The sequence below is a fragment of the Scyliorhinus torazame genome, chromosome 4, assembly GCF_047496885.1.
Source record: "Scyliorhinus torazame isolate Kashiwa2021f chromosome 4, sScyTor2.1, whole genome shotgun sequence".
Taxonomy (NCBI): domain Eukaryota; kingdom Metazoa; phylum Chordata; class Chondrichthyes; order Carcharhiniformes; family Scyliorhinidae; genus Scyliorhinus; species Scyliorhinus torazame.
The window spans coordinates 63,631,948-63,644,142 of NC_092710.1; the positions used below are offsets into that span (position 1 = coordinate 63,631,948).

The 12,195-nt window shown below is 59.2% G+C and overlaps 1 long non-coding RNA gene across 1 annotated transcript in view; it reads left to right on the forward strand.

Moving 5' to 3' along the window:
• The window catches only part of LOC140410263 (uncharacterized), a 31,382-nt gene extending 22,502 nt beyond the window's left edge, over positions 1–8,880 (forward strand). The window contains exon 3 of the long non-coding RNA XR_011940598.1: positions 8,801–8,880. This is a non-coding gene — a long non-coding RNA (uncharacterized lncRNA). The remainder of the gene's footprint in view (positions 1–8,800) is intronic.
• The last annotated feature ends 3,315 nt before the right edge of the window (positions 8,881–12,195 follow it).

Genomic DNA, 12,195 nt, shown 5'->3' on the forward strand with positions numbered 1-12,195 from the left:
CTCTCTCTCGCTGTGTGCCTCACTCTCTCGCTGTGTCCATCTCTCTCACTGTGTCCCTCTCTCTCTCGCTGTGTCCCTCTCTCTCGCTGTGTCCCTCTCCCTCTCGCTGTGTCCCTCTCTCTCTCGCTGTGTCCCTCTCTCTCTCGCTGTGTGCCTCTCTCTCTCACTGTGTCCCTCTCTCGCTGTGTCCCTCTCTCTCGCTGTCCACCGTCTCTCTCGCTGTGTCCCCCTCTCTCTCGCTGTGTCCACCTCTCTCTCGCTGTGTCCCCCTCTCACTCGCTGTGTCCCCCTCTCACTCGCTGTGTCCCTCTCTCTCTTGCTGTGTCCCTCGCTCTCGCAGTGTACCTCGCGCTCAGTGTCCCTCGCTCTCGCAGTGTACCTCGCGCTCAGTGTCCCTCGCTCTCGCAGTGTCCCTCGCTCTCGCAGTGTCCCTCGTGCTCTCTGTGTCCCTCGCTCTCGCAGTGTCCCTCGCTCTCGCAGTGTCCCTCGCTCTTGCAGTGTCCCTCGCTCTCTCAGTGTCCCTCGCTCTTGCTGTGTCCGTCGCTCTCGCAGTGTCCCTCGCGCTCTCTGTGTCCCTCGCTCTCGCAGTGTCCCTCGCTCTCTGTGTCCCTCGCTCTCGCTGTGTCCCTTGCTCTCGCTGTGTCCCTCGCTCTCGCAGTGTCCCTCGCTCTCTGTGTCCCCCGCTCTCTCTGTGTCCCCCTCTCTCTGGCTCTCTCGCTGTGTCCCTCTCTCTCTGACCCACTCTCTCTCGCTGTATCCCTCTCTGTCCCACTCGCTCTCTGTCCCACTCTCACTCTGTCCCTATCTCTCTGTGTCCTTAACTCTCTGTGTCCCTCGATCTCGCTGTGTCCCTCGCTCTCGCTGTGTCCCTCGCTCTCGCTGTGTCCCTCGCTCTCCGTGTCCCTCGCTCTCCGTGTCCCTCGCTCTCCGTGTCCCCAGCCCTCTGCGTCCCTCGCTCTGTGCGTCCTTCGCTCTCTGCATCCCTCACTCTCTGCGTCCCTCGCTCACTGTGTCCGGCGCTCTGTGTCACTCTCTCTCTGTGTCCCTCGCTCTCGCTGTGTCCCTCGCTCTCGCTGTGTCCCTCGCTCTCTCTGTGTCCCTCGCTCTCTCTGTGTCCCTCGCTCTCTGTGTCCCTCGCTCTCTCTGTGTCCCTCGCTCTCTCTGTGTCCCTCGCTCTCTGTGTCTCCCTTGCTCTCTGTGTGTCCCTCGCTCTCTGGGTGTCCCTCGCTCTCTCTGTGTCCCTCGCTCTCTGTGTGTCCCTCGCTCTCCGTGTCCCTCGCTCTCCGTGTCCCTCGCTCTCCGTGTCCCTCGCTCTCTCGCTGTGTCCCCCTCTCTCTCGCTGTGTCCCCCTCTCTGTCGCTGTGTCCCCGTCTCTGTCGCTGTGTCCCCCTCTCTCTCGCTGTGTCCCCCTCTCTCTCGTTGTGTCCATCGCTCTCTCTCGCTGTGTCCCTCTTTCTCGCTGTGTCCTTCGCTGTCTCGCTGTGTCCCTCTCTCTCTCTCGCTGTGTTCCTCTCTCTCTCTCGCTGTGTCCCTCTCTCTCTCGCTGTGTCCCTCGCTCTCTCTCGCTGTGTCTCTCTCTCTCTCTCGCTGTGTCCCTCGCTCTCTCACACTTTGTCGCTCGCTCTTTCTCTCGCTGTGTCCCTCCCCCTCTATGTGTCCCCCTCTCTCTGGCTCTCTTGCTGTGTCATTCTCTCTCTCTGACCCACTCTCTCTCGCTGTGTCCCTCTCTGTCCCACTCTCTCTCTGTCCCACTCTCTCTGTGTCCCTCTCTCTCTCTGTCCCTCGCTCCCTCTGTGTCCCTCACTCTCATTGTGTCCCTCGCTCTCTCTGTGTCCCTCGCTCTCTCTGTGTCCATCGCTCTCTGTATCCCTTGCTCTCTATTCTGTGTCCCTAGCTCTCTGAGTGTCCCTCGCTCTCTCTGTGTTCCTCGCTCTCTCTGTGTCACCCGCTCTCTCTGTGTCCCCCGCTCTCTCTGTGTCCCCCGCTCTCTCTGTGTCCCCCGCTCTCTCTGTGTCCCTCGCTCGCTGTGTCACCCTCTCTCTTGCTGTGTCCCTCTCCGTCCCCCTCTCTCTCTGCCCCCCACAATCTCGGTGTGTCCCTCACTCTCTCACTGTGTCCATCTCTCTCATTGTGTCCCACTCTCTCTCGCTGTGTCGCTCTCTCTCTCGCTGTGTCCCTCTCTCTCTCGCTGTGTCCCTCTCTCTCGCTGTCCACCGTCTCTCTCGCTGTGTCCCCCTCTCTCTCGCTGTGTCCCTCTCTCTCTCGCTGTGTGCCTCACTCTCTCGCTGTGTCCATCTCTCTCACTGTGTCCCTCTCTCTCTCGCTGTGTCCCTCTCTCTCGCTGTGTCCCTCTCTCTCTCGCTGTGTCCCTCTCTCTCTCGCTGTGTCTCTCTCTCTCTCGCTGTGTGCCTCTCTCTCTCACTGTGTCCCTCTCTCGCTGTGTCCCTCTCTCTCGCTGTCCACCGTCTCTCTCGCTGTGTCCCCCTCTCTCTCGCTGTGTCCCCCTCTCTCTCGCTGTGTCCCCCTCTCACTCGCTGTGTCCCCCTCTCACTCACTGTGTCCCTCTCTCTCTTGCTGTGTCCCTCGCTCTCGCAGTGTCCCTCGCTCTCTGTGTCCCTCGCTCTCGCAGTGTACCTCGCGCTCAGTGTCCCTCGCTCTCGCAGTGTCCCTCGCTCTCGCAGTGTCCCTCGCGCTCTCTGTGTCCCTCGCTCTCGCAGTGTCCCTCGCTCTCGCAGTGTCCCTCGCTCTTGCAGTGTCCCTCGCTCTCGCAGTGTCCCTCGCTCTTGCTGTGTCCGTCGCTCTCGCAGTGTCCCTCGCGCTCTCTGTGTCCCTCGCTCTCGCAGTGTCCCTCGCTCTCTGTGTCCCTCGCTCTCGCTGTGTCCCTTGCTCTCGCTGTGTCCCTCGCTCTCGCAGTGTCCCTCGCTCTCTGTGTCCCCCGCTCTCTCTGTGTCCCCCTCTCTCTGGCTCTCTCGCTGTGTCCCTCTCTCTCTGACCCACTCTCTCTCGCTGTATCCCTCTGTGTCCCACTCGCTCTCTGTCCCACTCTCACTCTGTCCCTATCTCTCTGTGTCCTTATCTCTCTGTGTCCCTCGATCTCGCTGTGTCCCTCGCTCTCGCTGTGTCCCTCGCTCTCGCTGTGTCCCTCGCTCTCCGTGTCCCTCGCTCTCCGTGTCCCTCGCTCTCCGTGTCCCCTGCCCTCTGCGTCCCTCGCTCTGTGCGTCCTTCGCTCTCTGCATCCCTCACTCTCTGCGTCCCTCGCTCACTGTGTCCGGCGCTCTGTGTCCCTTGCTCTCTCTGTGTCCCTCGCTCTCGCTGTGTCCCTCGCTCTCGCTGTGTCCCTCGCTCTCTCTGTGTCCCTCGCTCTCTCTGTGTCCCTCGCTCTCTGTGTCCCTCGCTCTCTCTGTGTCCCTCGCTCTCTGTGTCTCCCTTGCTCTCTGTGTGTCCCTCGCTCTCTGGGTGTCCCTCGCTCTCTCTGTGTCCCTCGCTCTCTGTGTGTCCCTCGCTCTCTGTGTGTCCCTCGCTCTCCGTGTCCCTCGCTCTCCGTGTCCCTTGCTCTCCGTGTCCCTCGGTCTCTCGCTGTGTCCCCCTCTCTCTCGCTGTGTCCCCCTCTCTGTCGCTGTGTCCCCGTCTCTGTCGCTGTGTCCCCCTCTCTCTCGCTGTGTCCCCCTCTCTCTCGTTGTGTCCATCGCTCTCTCTCGCTGTGTCCCTCTCTCTCGCTGTGTCCTTATCTGTCTCGCTGTGTCCCTCTCTCTCTCTCGCTGTGTTCCTCTCTCTCTCTCGCTGTGTCCCTCTCTCTCTCGCTGTGTCCCTCGCTCTCTCTCGCTGTGTCTCTCTCTCTCTCTCGCTGTGTCCCTCGCTCTCTCACACTTTGTCGCTCGCTCTTTCTCTCGCTGTGTCCCTCCCCCTCTATGTGTCCCCCTCTCTCTGGCTCTCTTGCTGTGTCATTCTCTCTCTCTGACCCACTCTCTCTCGCTGTGTCCCTCTCTGTCCCACTCTCTCTCTGTCCCACTCTCTCTGTGTCCCTCTCTCTCTCTGTCCCTCGCTCCCTCTGTGTCCCTCACTCTCACTGTGTCCCTCGCTCTCTCTGTGTCCCTCGCTCTCTCTGTGTCCATCGCTCTCTGTATCCCTTGCTCTCTATTCTGTGTCCCTAGCTCTCTGAGTGTCCCTCGCTCTCTCTGTGTTCCTCGCTCTCTCTGTGTCACCCGCTCTCTCTGTGTCCCCCGCTCTCTCTGTGTCCCCCGCTCTCTCTGTGTCCCTCGCTCGCTGTGTCACCCTCTCTCTTGCTGTGTCCCTCTCCGTCCCCCTCTCTCTCTGCCCCCCACAATCTCGGTGTGTCCCTCACTCTCTCACTGTGTCCATCTCTCTCACTGTGTCCCTCTCTCTCTCGCTGTGTCGCTCTCTCTCTCGCTGTGTCCCTCTCTCTCTCGCTGTGTCCCTCTCTCTCGCTGTCCACCGTCTCTCTCGCTGTGTCCCCCTCTCTCTCGCTGTGTCCCTCTCTCTCTCGCTGTGTGCCTCACTCTCTCGCTGTGTCCATCTCTCTCACTGTGTCCCTCTCTCTCTCGCTGTGTCCCTCTCTCTCGCTGTGTCCCTCTCTCTCTCGCTGTGTCCCTCTCTCTCTCGCTGTGTCCCTCTCTCTCTCGCTGTGTGCCTCTCTCTCTCACTGTGTCCCTCTCTCGCTGTGTCCCTCTCTCTCGCTGTCCACCGTCTCTCTCGCTGTGTCCCCCTCTCTCTCGCTGTGTCCCCCTCTCTCTCGCTGTGTCCCCCTCTCACTCGCTGTGTCCCCCTCTCACTCACTGTGTCCCTCTCTCTCTTGCTGTGTCCCTCGCTCTCGCAGTGTCCCTTGCTCTCTGTGTCCCTCGCTCTCGCAGTGTACCTCGCGCTCAGTGTCCCTCGCTCTCGCAGTTTCCCTCGCTCTCGCAGTGCCCCTCGCGCTCTCTGTGTCCCTCGCTCTCGCAGTGTCCCTCGCTCTCGCAGTGTCCCTCGCTCTTGCAGTGTCCCTCGCTCTCGCAGTGTCCCTCGCTCTTGCTGTGTCCGTCGCTCTCGCAGTGTCCCTCGCGCTCTCTGTGTCCCTCGCTCTCGCAGTGTCCCTCGCTCTCTGTGTCCCTCGCTCTCGCTGTGTCCCTTGCTCTCGCTGTGTCCCTCGCTCTCGCAGTGTCCCTCGCTCTCTGTGTCCCCCGCTCTCTCTGTGTCCCCCTCTCTCTGGCTCTCTCGCTGTGTCCCTCTCTCTCTGACCCACTCTCTCTCGCTGTATCCCTCTCTGTCCCACGCGCTCGCAGTGTCCCTCGCTCTCGCAGTGTCCCTCGCTCTCGCAGTGTCCCTCGCGCTCTCTGTGTCCCTCGCGCTCGCTGTGTCCCTCGCTCTTGCAGTGTCCCTCGCTCTCGCAGTGTCCCTCGCTCTCGCTGTGTCCCTCGCTCTTGCAGTGTCCCTCGCTCTCGCAGTGTCCCTCGCTCTTGCTGTGTCCGTCGCTCTCGCAGTGTCCCTCGCGCTCTCTGTGTCCCTCGCTCTCGCAGTGTCCCTCCCTCTCTGTGTCCCTCGCTCTCGCTGTGTCCCTTGCTCTCGCTGTGTCCCTCGCTCTCGCAGTGTCCCTCGCTCTCTGTGTCCCTCGCTCTCGCAGTGTACCTCGCGCTCAGTGTCCCTCGCTCTCTGTGTCCCTCGCTCTCGCAGTGTCCCTCGCTCTTGCAGTGTCCCTCACTCGCGCAGTGTCCCTCGCTCTTGCTGTGTCCGTCGCTCTCGCAGTGTCCCTCGCGCTCTCTGTGTCCCGCGTTCTCGCTGTGTCCCTCGCTCTCGCAGTGTCCCTCGCTCTCTGTGTCCCTCGCTCTCTGTGTCCCTCGCTCTCGCAGTGTCCCTCGCGCTCTCTGTGTCCCTCGCTCTCGCAGCGTCCCTCGCTCTCACAGTGTCCCTCGCTCTCGCAGTGTCCCTCGCGCTCTCTGTGTCCCTCGCTCTCGCAGTGTCCCTCGCTCTCGCTGTGTCCCTCGCTCTCGCTGTGTCCCTCGCTCTCGCAGTGTCCCTCGCTCTCGCTGTGTCCCTCGCTCTCGCAGTGTCCCTCGCGTTCTGTGTCCCTCGCATTCGCTGTGTCCCTCGCTCTCGCTCTCGCTGTGTCCCTCGCTCTCGCTGTGTCCCTCGCTCTCGCTGTGTCCCTTGCTCTCCCTGCGTCCCTCGCTCTCGCTGTATCCCTCGCTCTCGCTGTGTCCCTCGCTCTTGCTGTGTCCCTCGCTCTCGCTGTGTCCCTCGCTCTCACTGTGTCCCTTGCGCACTCTGTGTCCCTCGCGCACTCTGTGTCCCTCGCGCACTCTGTGTCCCTCGCGCACTCTGTGACCCTCGCGCTCGCATTGTTCCTCGCGCTCGCAGTGTCCCTCGCTCTCGCAGTGTCCCTCGTTCTCGCAGTGTCCCTCGCTCTCTCTGTCCCTCGCTCTCTCTGTCCCTCGCGCTCTGTGTCCCTCGCATTCGCTGTGTCCTCGCTCTCGCTGTGTCCCACACTCTCGCTGTGTCCCTTGCTCTCCCTGCGTCCCTCGCTCTCGCTGTGTCCCTCGCTCTCGCTGTGTCCCTCGCTCTTGCTGTGTCCGTCGCTCTCGCAGTGTCACTCGCGCTCTCTGTGTCCCTCGCTCTCTGTGTCCCTCGCTCTCGCCGTGTCCCTCGCGCTCTCTGTGTCCCTCGCTCTCGCAGTGTCTCTCGCTCTCTCTGTGTCCCTCGCTCTCGCAGTGTCCCTCGCTCTCTGTGTCCCTCGCTCTCACAGTGTACCTCGCGCTCTGTGTCCCTCGCATTCGCTGTGTCCCTCGCTCTCGCTCTCGCTGTGTCCCTCGCTCTCGCTGTGTCCCTCGCTCTCGCTGTGTCCCTTCCTCTCCCTGCGTCCCTCGCTCTCGCTGTGTCCCTCGCTCTCGCTGTGTCCCTCGCTCTTGCTGTGTCCCTCGCTCTCGCTGTGTCTCTCGCTCTCGCTGTGTCCCTCGCTCTCGCCGTGTCCCTCGCGCTCTCTGTGTCCCTCGCTCTCGCAGTGTCCCTCGCTCTCTCTGTGTCCCTCGCTCTCGCAGTGTCCCTCGCTCTCTGTGTCCCTCGCTCTCACAGTGTACCTCGCGCTCTGTGTCCCTCGCATTCGCTGTGTCCCTCGCTCTCGCTCTCGCTGTGTCCCTCGCTCTCGCTGTGTCCCTCGCTCTCGCTGTGTCCCTTCCTCTCCCTGCGTCCCTCGCTCTCGCTGTGTCCCTCGCTCTCGCTGTGTCCCTCGCTCTTGCTGTGTCCCTCGCTCTCGCTGTGTCTCTCGCTCTCGCTGTGTCCCTCGCTCTCACTGTGTCCCTCGCGCACTCTGTGTCCCTCGCGCACTCTGTGTCCCTCGCGCACTCTGTGGTCCTCGCTCTCTCTGTGTTCCTCGCTCTCTCTGTGTCCCTCGCTCTCTGTGTGTCCCTCGCTATCTCTGTGTCCCTCGCTATCTCTGTGTCCCTCGCTATCTCTGTGTCCCTCGCTCTCTGTGTGTCCCTCGCTCTCTGTGTGTCCCTCGCTCTCTGTGTGTCCCTCGCTCTCTGTGTATCCCTCGCTCTGCGTCCCTCGCTCTGCGTCCCTCGCTCTGCGTCCCTCACTCTCTGTGCGTCCCTCGCGACTCTGTATCTAACCCCGTGATGTACCTGTCCTGGGAGTGTTTGATGGGGACAATGTGGAGGGAGCTTTACTCCGTATCTAACCCCGTGATGTACCTGTCCTGGGAGTGTTTGCCAGGGACAATGTAGAGGAATCTGTGTCTAACCCCATGATGTTCCTTTGCTGGTCATGTTTGATGGAGTTTCAAAATCTCAAATAAATGTCTTCTATTAGTTTCTCCATCTCTCTGTTTCTGCTTCTCTCTCTGTCTGTCTGGGAATATTGTCAAAATAAAATCCACGATCAGCAGTCAGCCATTTTAAGTTACTTAATGGTGGCCATTTTAGGTGAGCACAGCACAGTCATTTCTGACATTTGTACACGTTGGTATAACAAAATACTGATGGAAAGTGTCTGATTTAAACAGTGATTTGTTGGGGAATGTGGATGTAGAAAGAGAGCTGGCTGTCCTCGTACACCAGTCACTGAAAGTAGAGAGGGGGTGCAGCAGCAGTTAAGAAGACCAATGATATGTTGGCCTTCATTGCAAGAGGGATTTGAGTTCAGAAGTGGAGATGTCTTACTGCAGTTACACAAGGCCTTGGTGAGACCACACCTGGAGTACTGTGTACAGTTTCGGTCTCCCTAACATAGAAAGGATATAGTTGCCAGAGAGGGAGTGCAGCGGAGGGTCAATTGGCTGATAGTGAGATTGCCAGACTGTCCTAGGAGGAGATATTGGTTCAATAGGGCCTGAACGAGCCCTGTTTCTCCAACCTAACCCTGGAGATCAAATCCCACATTCCTGGTGATTTCTCCACTCTCAAAGATGGAAAGCTATTGATTAAGTTTAATGCAGAAATTGACTGATTTCTAAATGCCATTGACATAAAGGGATATGGGGATAGTGTTGGGGAAAAGACATTGAAGTGAAGATATTTCACAGCTGGATTCACAGAATACAGACAGCAAAGTATCATAAATTTTGGATGTGCCACAAATGTTGTCAAACATTTGGGAAATGATTGGAAACAGTTTGGACTGAGATCTCCTCAGTGACCTGTGTACAGACCCCACCCCCGACGTTCTGTCAGGAATGTCTCCCTCGGTGTGGTTCCTGTGTCTGCTAAGGAAGGCACTTGTCCTGTCTATGGTTATGTTAATTCGGCAGTCAACAAGAGATTCAGCAATGTCCTGTCATTATTTCTGTCTTTGGTTTAACATTTGTTTCCCTCAGAATTTCTGATGTTTGGAATAACCATTCGTCTGTCGCCTTAGGAAGGCTTTCCATAGAATGAGTAAAAACCAGCAAGAAATCACAGAATGTGAGTTAAACACAACTTCATTTCTGCCTCCATTTTAAGAGAAGATTCCTGGCCACAAAAACAAAGCTCATTGCAAAGTTTCACTTCATATTTTACGTGTTGTTCACAGACAGATTTCTTCAATGAGCTGCTCTATAAATATGGATTCAATTTGACTTTTTCACACTGTGAGATGTACAGTTTATTCCTGAATTAATACACGGTCATCGGCAACAACATCATTTTATTAGACAAGGGGGTTCAATGGGATTTTTCACTGAAATGCTCTGATGTCAATTCCTGAGATTAGAATTTACTGAAACAATTTGGATTCAATGAAAACGGTCATTTTGATAACCTCAATGTCCTGACTGCCTCACGCCCTGGCACCCTCACACCATCACTCCCTCATGTCCCCTAACCCTCACATCCTGACCCACTCACGTCCCCGAAACCTCACATCCTGACCCGCTGTGTACCTCTTTCTCTGTGTGTCCCTCACTCTCTCTGTGTGCCCACCTCTCTCTGTCCCTCTCTGTATCCCTCTCTCCCTCTGTGTCCCTGTCTCTCTCTGTGTCCTCCTATCTCACTCTATCACTCTCTTTCACTGCGTACCACTTTCTATCTGTGCCACTCTCTCTGTGTCCCTCTCCCTCTATGTGTCCCCCTCTCTCTGTCTCTCTCGCTGTGTCCGTCTCTCACTGTCTCCCCCTCTCTCTTGCTGTGCCCCTCTCTGTCCCCCTCTCTCTCGCTGTGTCCCTCTCTGTCACACTCTCTCTCTCTGTCCCCCACAATCTTGGTGTGTCCCTCAATCTCTCGCTGTGTCCAACTCTCTCGCTGTGTCCCTCTCAATCTCGCTGTGTCCCTCTGTCTCTCGCTGTGTCCCTCTCTCTCTCGCTGTGTCCCTCTCTCTCTCGCTGTGTCCCACTCTCTCTCGCTGTGTCCCTCTCTCTCTCTCGCTGTGTCCCTCTCTCTCTCTCGCTGTGTCCCTCTCTCTCTCGCGCTGTGTCCCTCTCTCTCCCTCACTGTGTCCCTCTCTCTCTCTCACTGTGTCCCTCGCTCGCTCTCTCGCTGTGTCCCTCGCTCCCTCTATGTGTCCCTCTCTCTCTGTGTCCCTCGCTCTCTGTGTCCCTCGCTCTCTGTGTCCCTCGCTCTCTGCGTCCCTCGCTCCCAGTGTCCCTCGCTCCCAGTGTCCCTCGCTCCCAGTGTCCCTCGCTCTCGCTGTGTCCCTCGCTCTCTGTGTGTCCCTCGCTTTCGCTGTGTCCCTCGCTCTCTGTGTCCCTCGCTCTCTGTGTCCCTCGCTCTCTGTGTCCCTCCCTCTCAGTGTCTCTCCCTTTCTGTGTCCCTCGCTCTCTGTGTCCCTCGCTCTCTGTGTCCCTCGCTCTCTGTGTCCCTCGCTCTCTGTGTGTCCCTCGCGCTCGCAGTGTCCCTCGCTCTTGCTGTGTCCCTCGTTCTCGCAGTGTCCCTCGCTCTCTGTGTACCTCTCTCTCTGTGTCCCTCTCTCGCTGTGTCCCTTGCTCTCGCTGTGTCCCTCGCTCTCTGTGTCCCTCGCTCTCTGTGTACCTCGCTCTCTGTGTCCCTTGCTTTCTGTGTCCCTCGCGCTCTGTGTCCCTCGCGCTCTCTGTCCCTGTCTGTGTCCCTCGCGCTCTGTGTCCCTCGCTATCTGTGACCCTCGCGCGCTGTGTCCGTCGCGTAATGTGTCCCTCGCTCTCTGTGTGTCCCTCACTCTCTGTGTGTACCTCGCTCTCTGTGTGTCCCTCACTATCTGTGTGTCCCTCGCTCTCTGTGTGGCCCTCGCTCTCTGTGTGGCCCTCGCTCTCTGTGTCCCTCGCTCTCTGTGTCCCTCGCTCTCTGTGTGCCCCACGCTCTCTGTGTGTCCCTCGCTCTCTGTGTGTCCCTCGCTCTCGCAGTGTCCCTCGCTCTCGCAGTGACCCTCGCTCTCGCATTGTCCCTCGCGCTCTCTGTGTCCCTCGCATTCGCTGTGTCCCTCGCTCTCGCTGTGTCCCTCGCTCTCGCTGTGTCCCTCGCTCTCGCAGTGTCCCTCGCTCTCTGTGTCCCTCGCTCTCGCAGTGTCCCTCGCTCTCGCAGTATCCCTCGCTCTCTGTGTCCCTCGCTCTCGCAGTGTACCTCACGCTCTGTGTCCCTCGCATTCGCTGTGTCCCTCGCTCTCCCTGCGTCCCTCGCTCTCGCTCTCGCTGTGTCCCTCGCTCTTGCTGTGTCCCTCGTTCTCGCTGTGTCCCTCCCTGTCTCGCTGTGTCCCTCTCTCTCTCTCGCTGTGTCCCTCTCGCTCTCTCGCTGTGTCCCTCTCTCTCTCTCGCTGTGTCCCTCGCTCTCTCTCGCTGTGTCTCTCTCTCTCTCTCTCGCTGCGTCCCTCGCTCTCTCTCACTTTGTCGCTCGCTCTTTCTCTCGCTGTGTCCCTCCCCCTCCATGTGTCCCTCTCTCTCTGGCTCTCTTGCTGTGTCATTCTCTCTCTCTGACCCACTCTCTCTCGCTGTGTCCCTCTCTGTCCCACTCTCTCTCTGTCCCACTCTCTCTGTGTCCCTCTCTCTCTGTGTCGCTCGCTCTCTGTGTCCCTCGCTCTCTGTGTCCTTCGCTCTCTGTGTCCCTCGCTCTCTGTGCCCCTCGCTCTCTCTGTCCCTTGCTCTCTGTGTCCCTCGCTCTCTCTCTGTCCCTCGCTCTCTCTGTGACCCTCGCTCTCTCTGTGCCTCTCTCTTTCTCGGTGTCCCTCTCTCTCGCTGTGTCCCTCTCTCTCGCTGTGTCCCTCTCTCTCGCTGTGTCCCTCTCTCTCGCTGTGTCCCTCTCTCTCGCTGTGTCCCTCTCTCCCGCGGTGTCCCTTGCTCTCTCTCGCTGTGTCCCTCGCTCTCTCTCGCTGTGTCCCTCGCTCTCTCTCGCTGTGTCCCTCGCTCTTTCTCGCTGTGTCCCTCGCTCTCTCTCGCTGTGTCCCTCGCTCTCACTCGCTGTGTCCCTCGCTCTTTCTCCCGCTGTGTCCCTCACTCCCTCTATGTGTCCCTCTCCCTCTATGTGTCCCCCTCTCTCTGGCTCTCTCGCTGTGTCCCTCTCTGTCCATCTCTCTCTGTGTCCCTCTCTCTCTGTGTCCCTCTCTCTCTGTGTCTCTCTCTCTCTCTGTCCCTCGCTCTCTGCGTCCCTCGCTCTCAGCGTCCCTCGCTCTCTGCGTACCTCGCTCTCTGCATACTTCGCTCTCTGCGTACCTTGCTCTCTGCGTACCTCGCTCTGCGTCCCTCGCTCTCTGCGTCCCTCGCTCTCTGCGTCCCTCGCTCACTCTGTCCCTCGCTCTGTGTGCCTTGTGTCCCTCGCTCTGTGTCCCTCG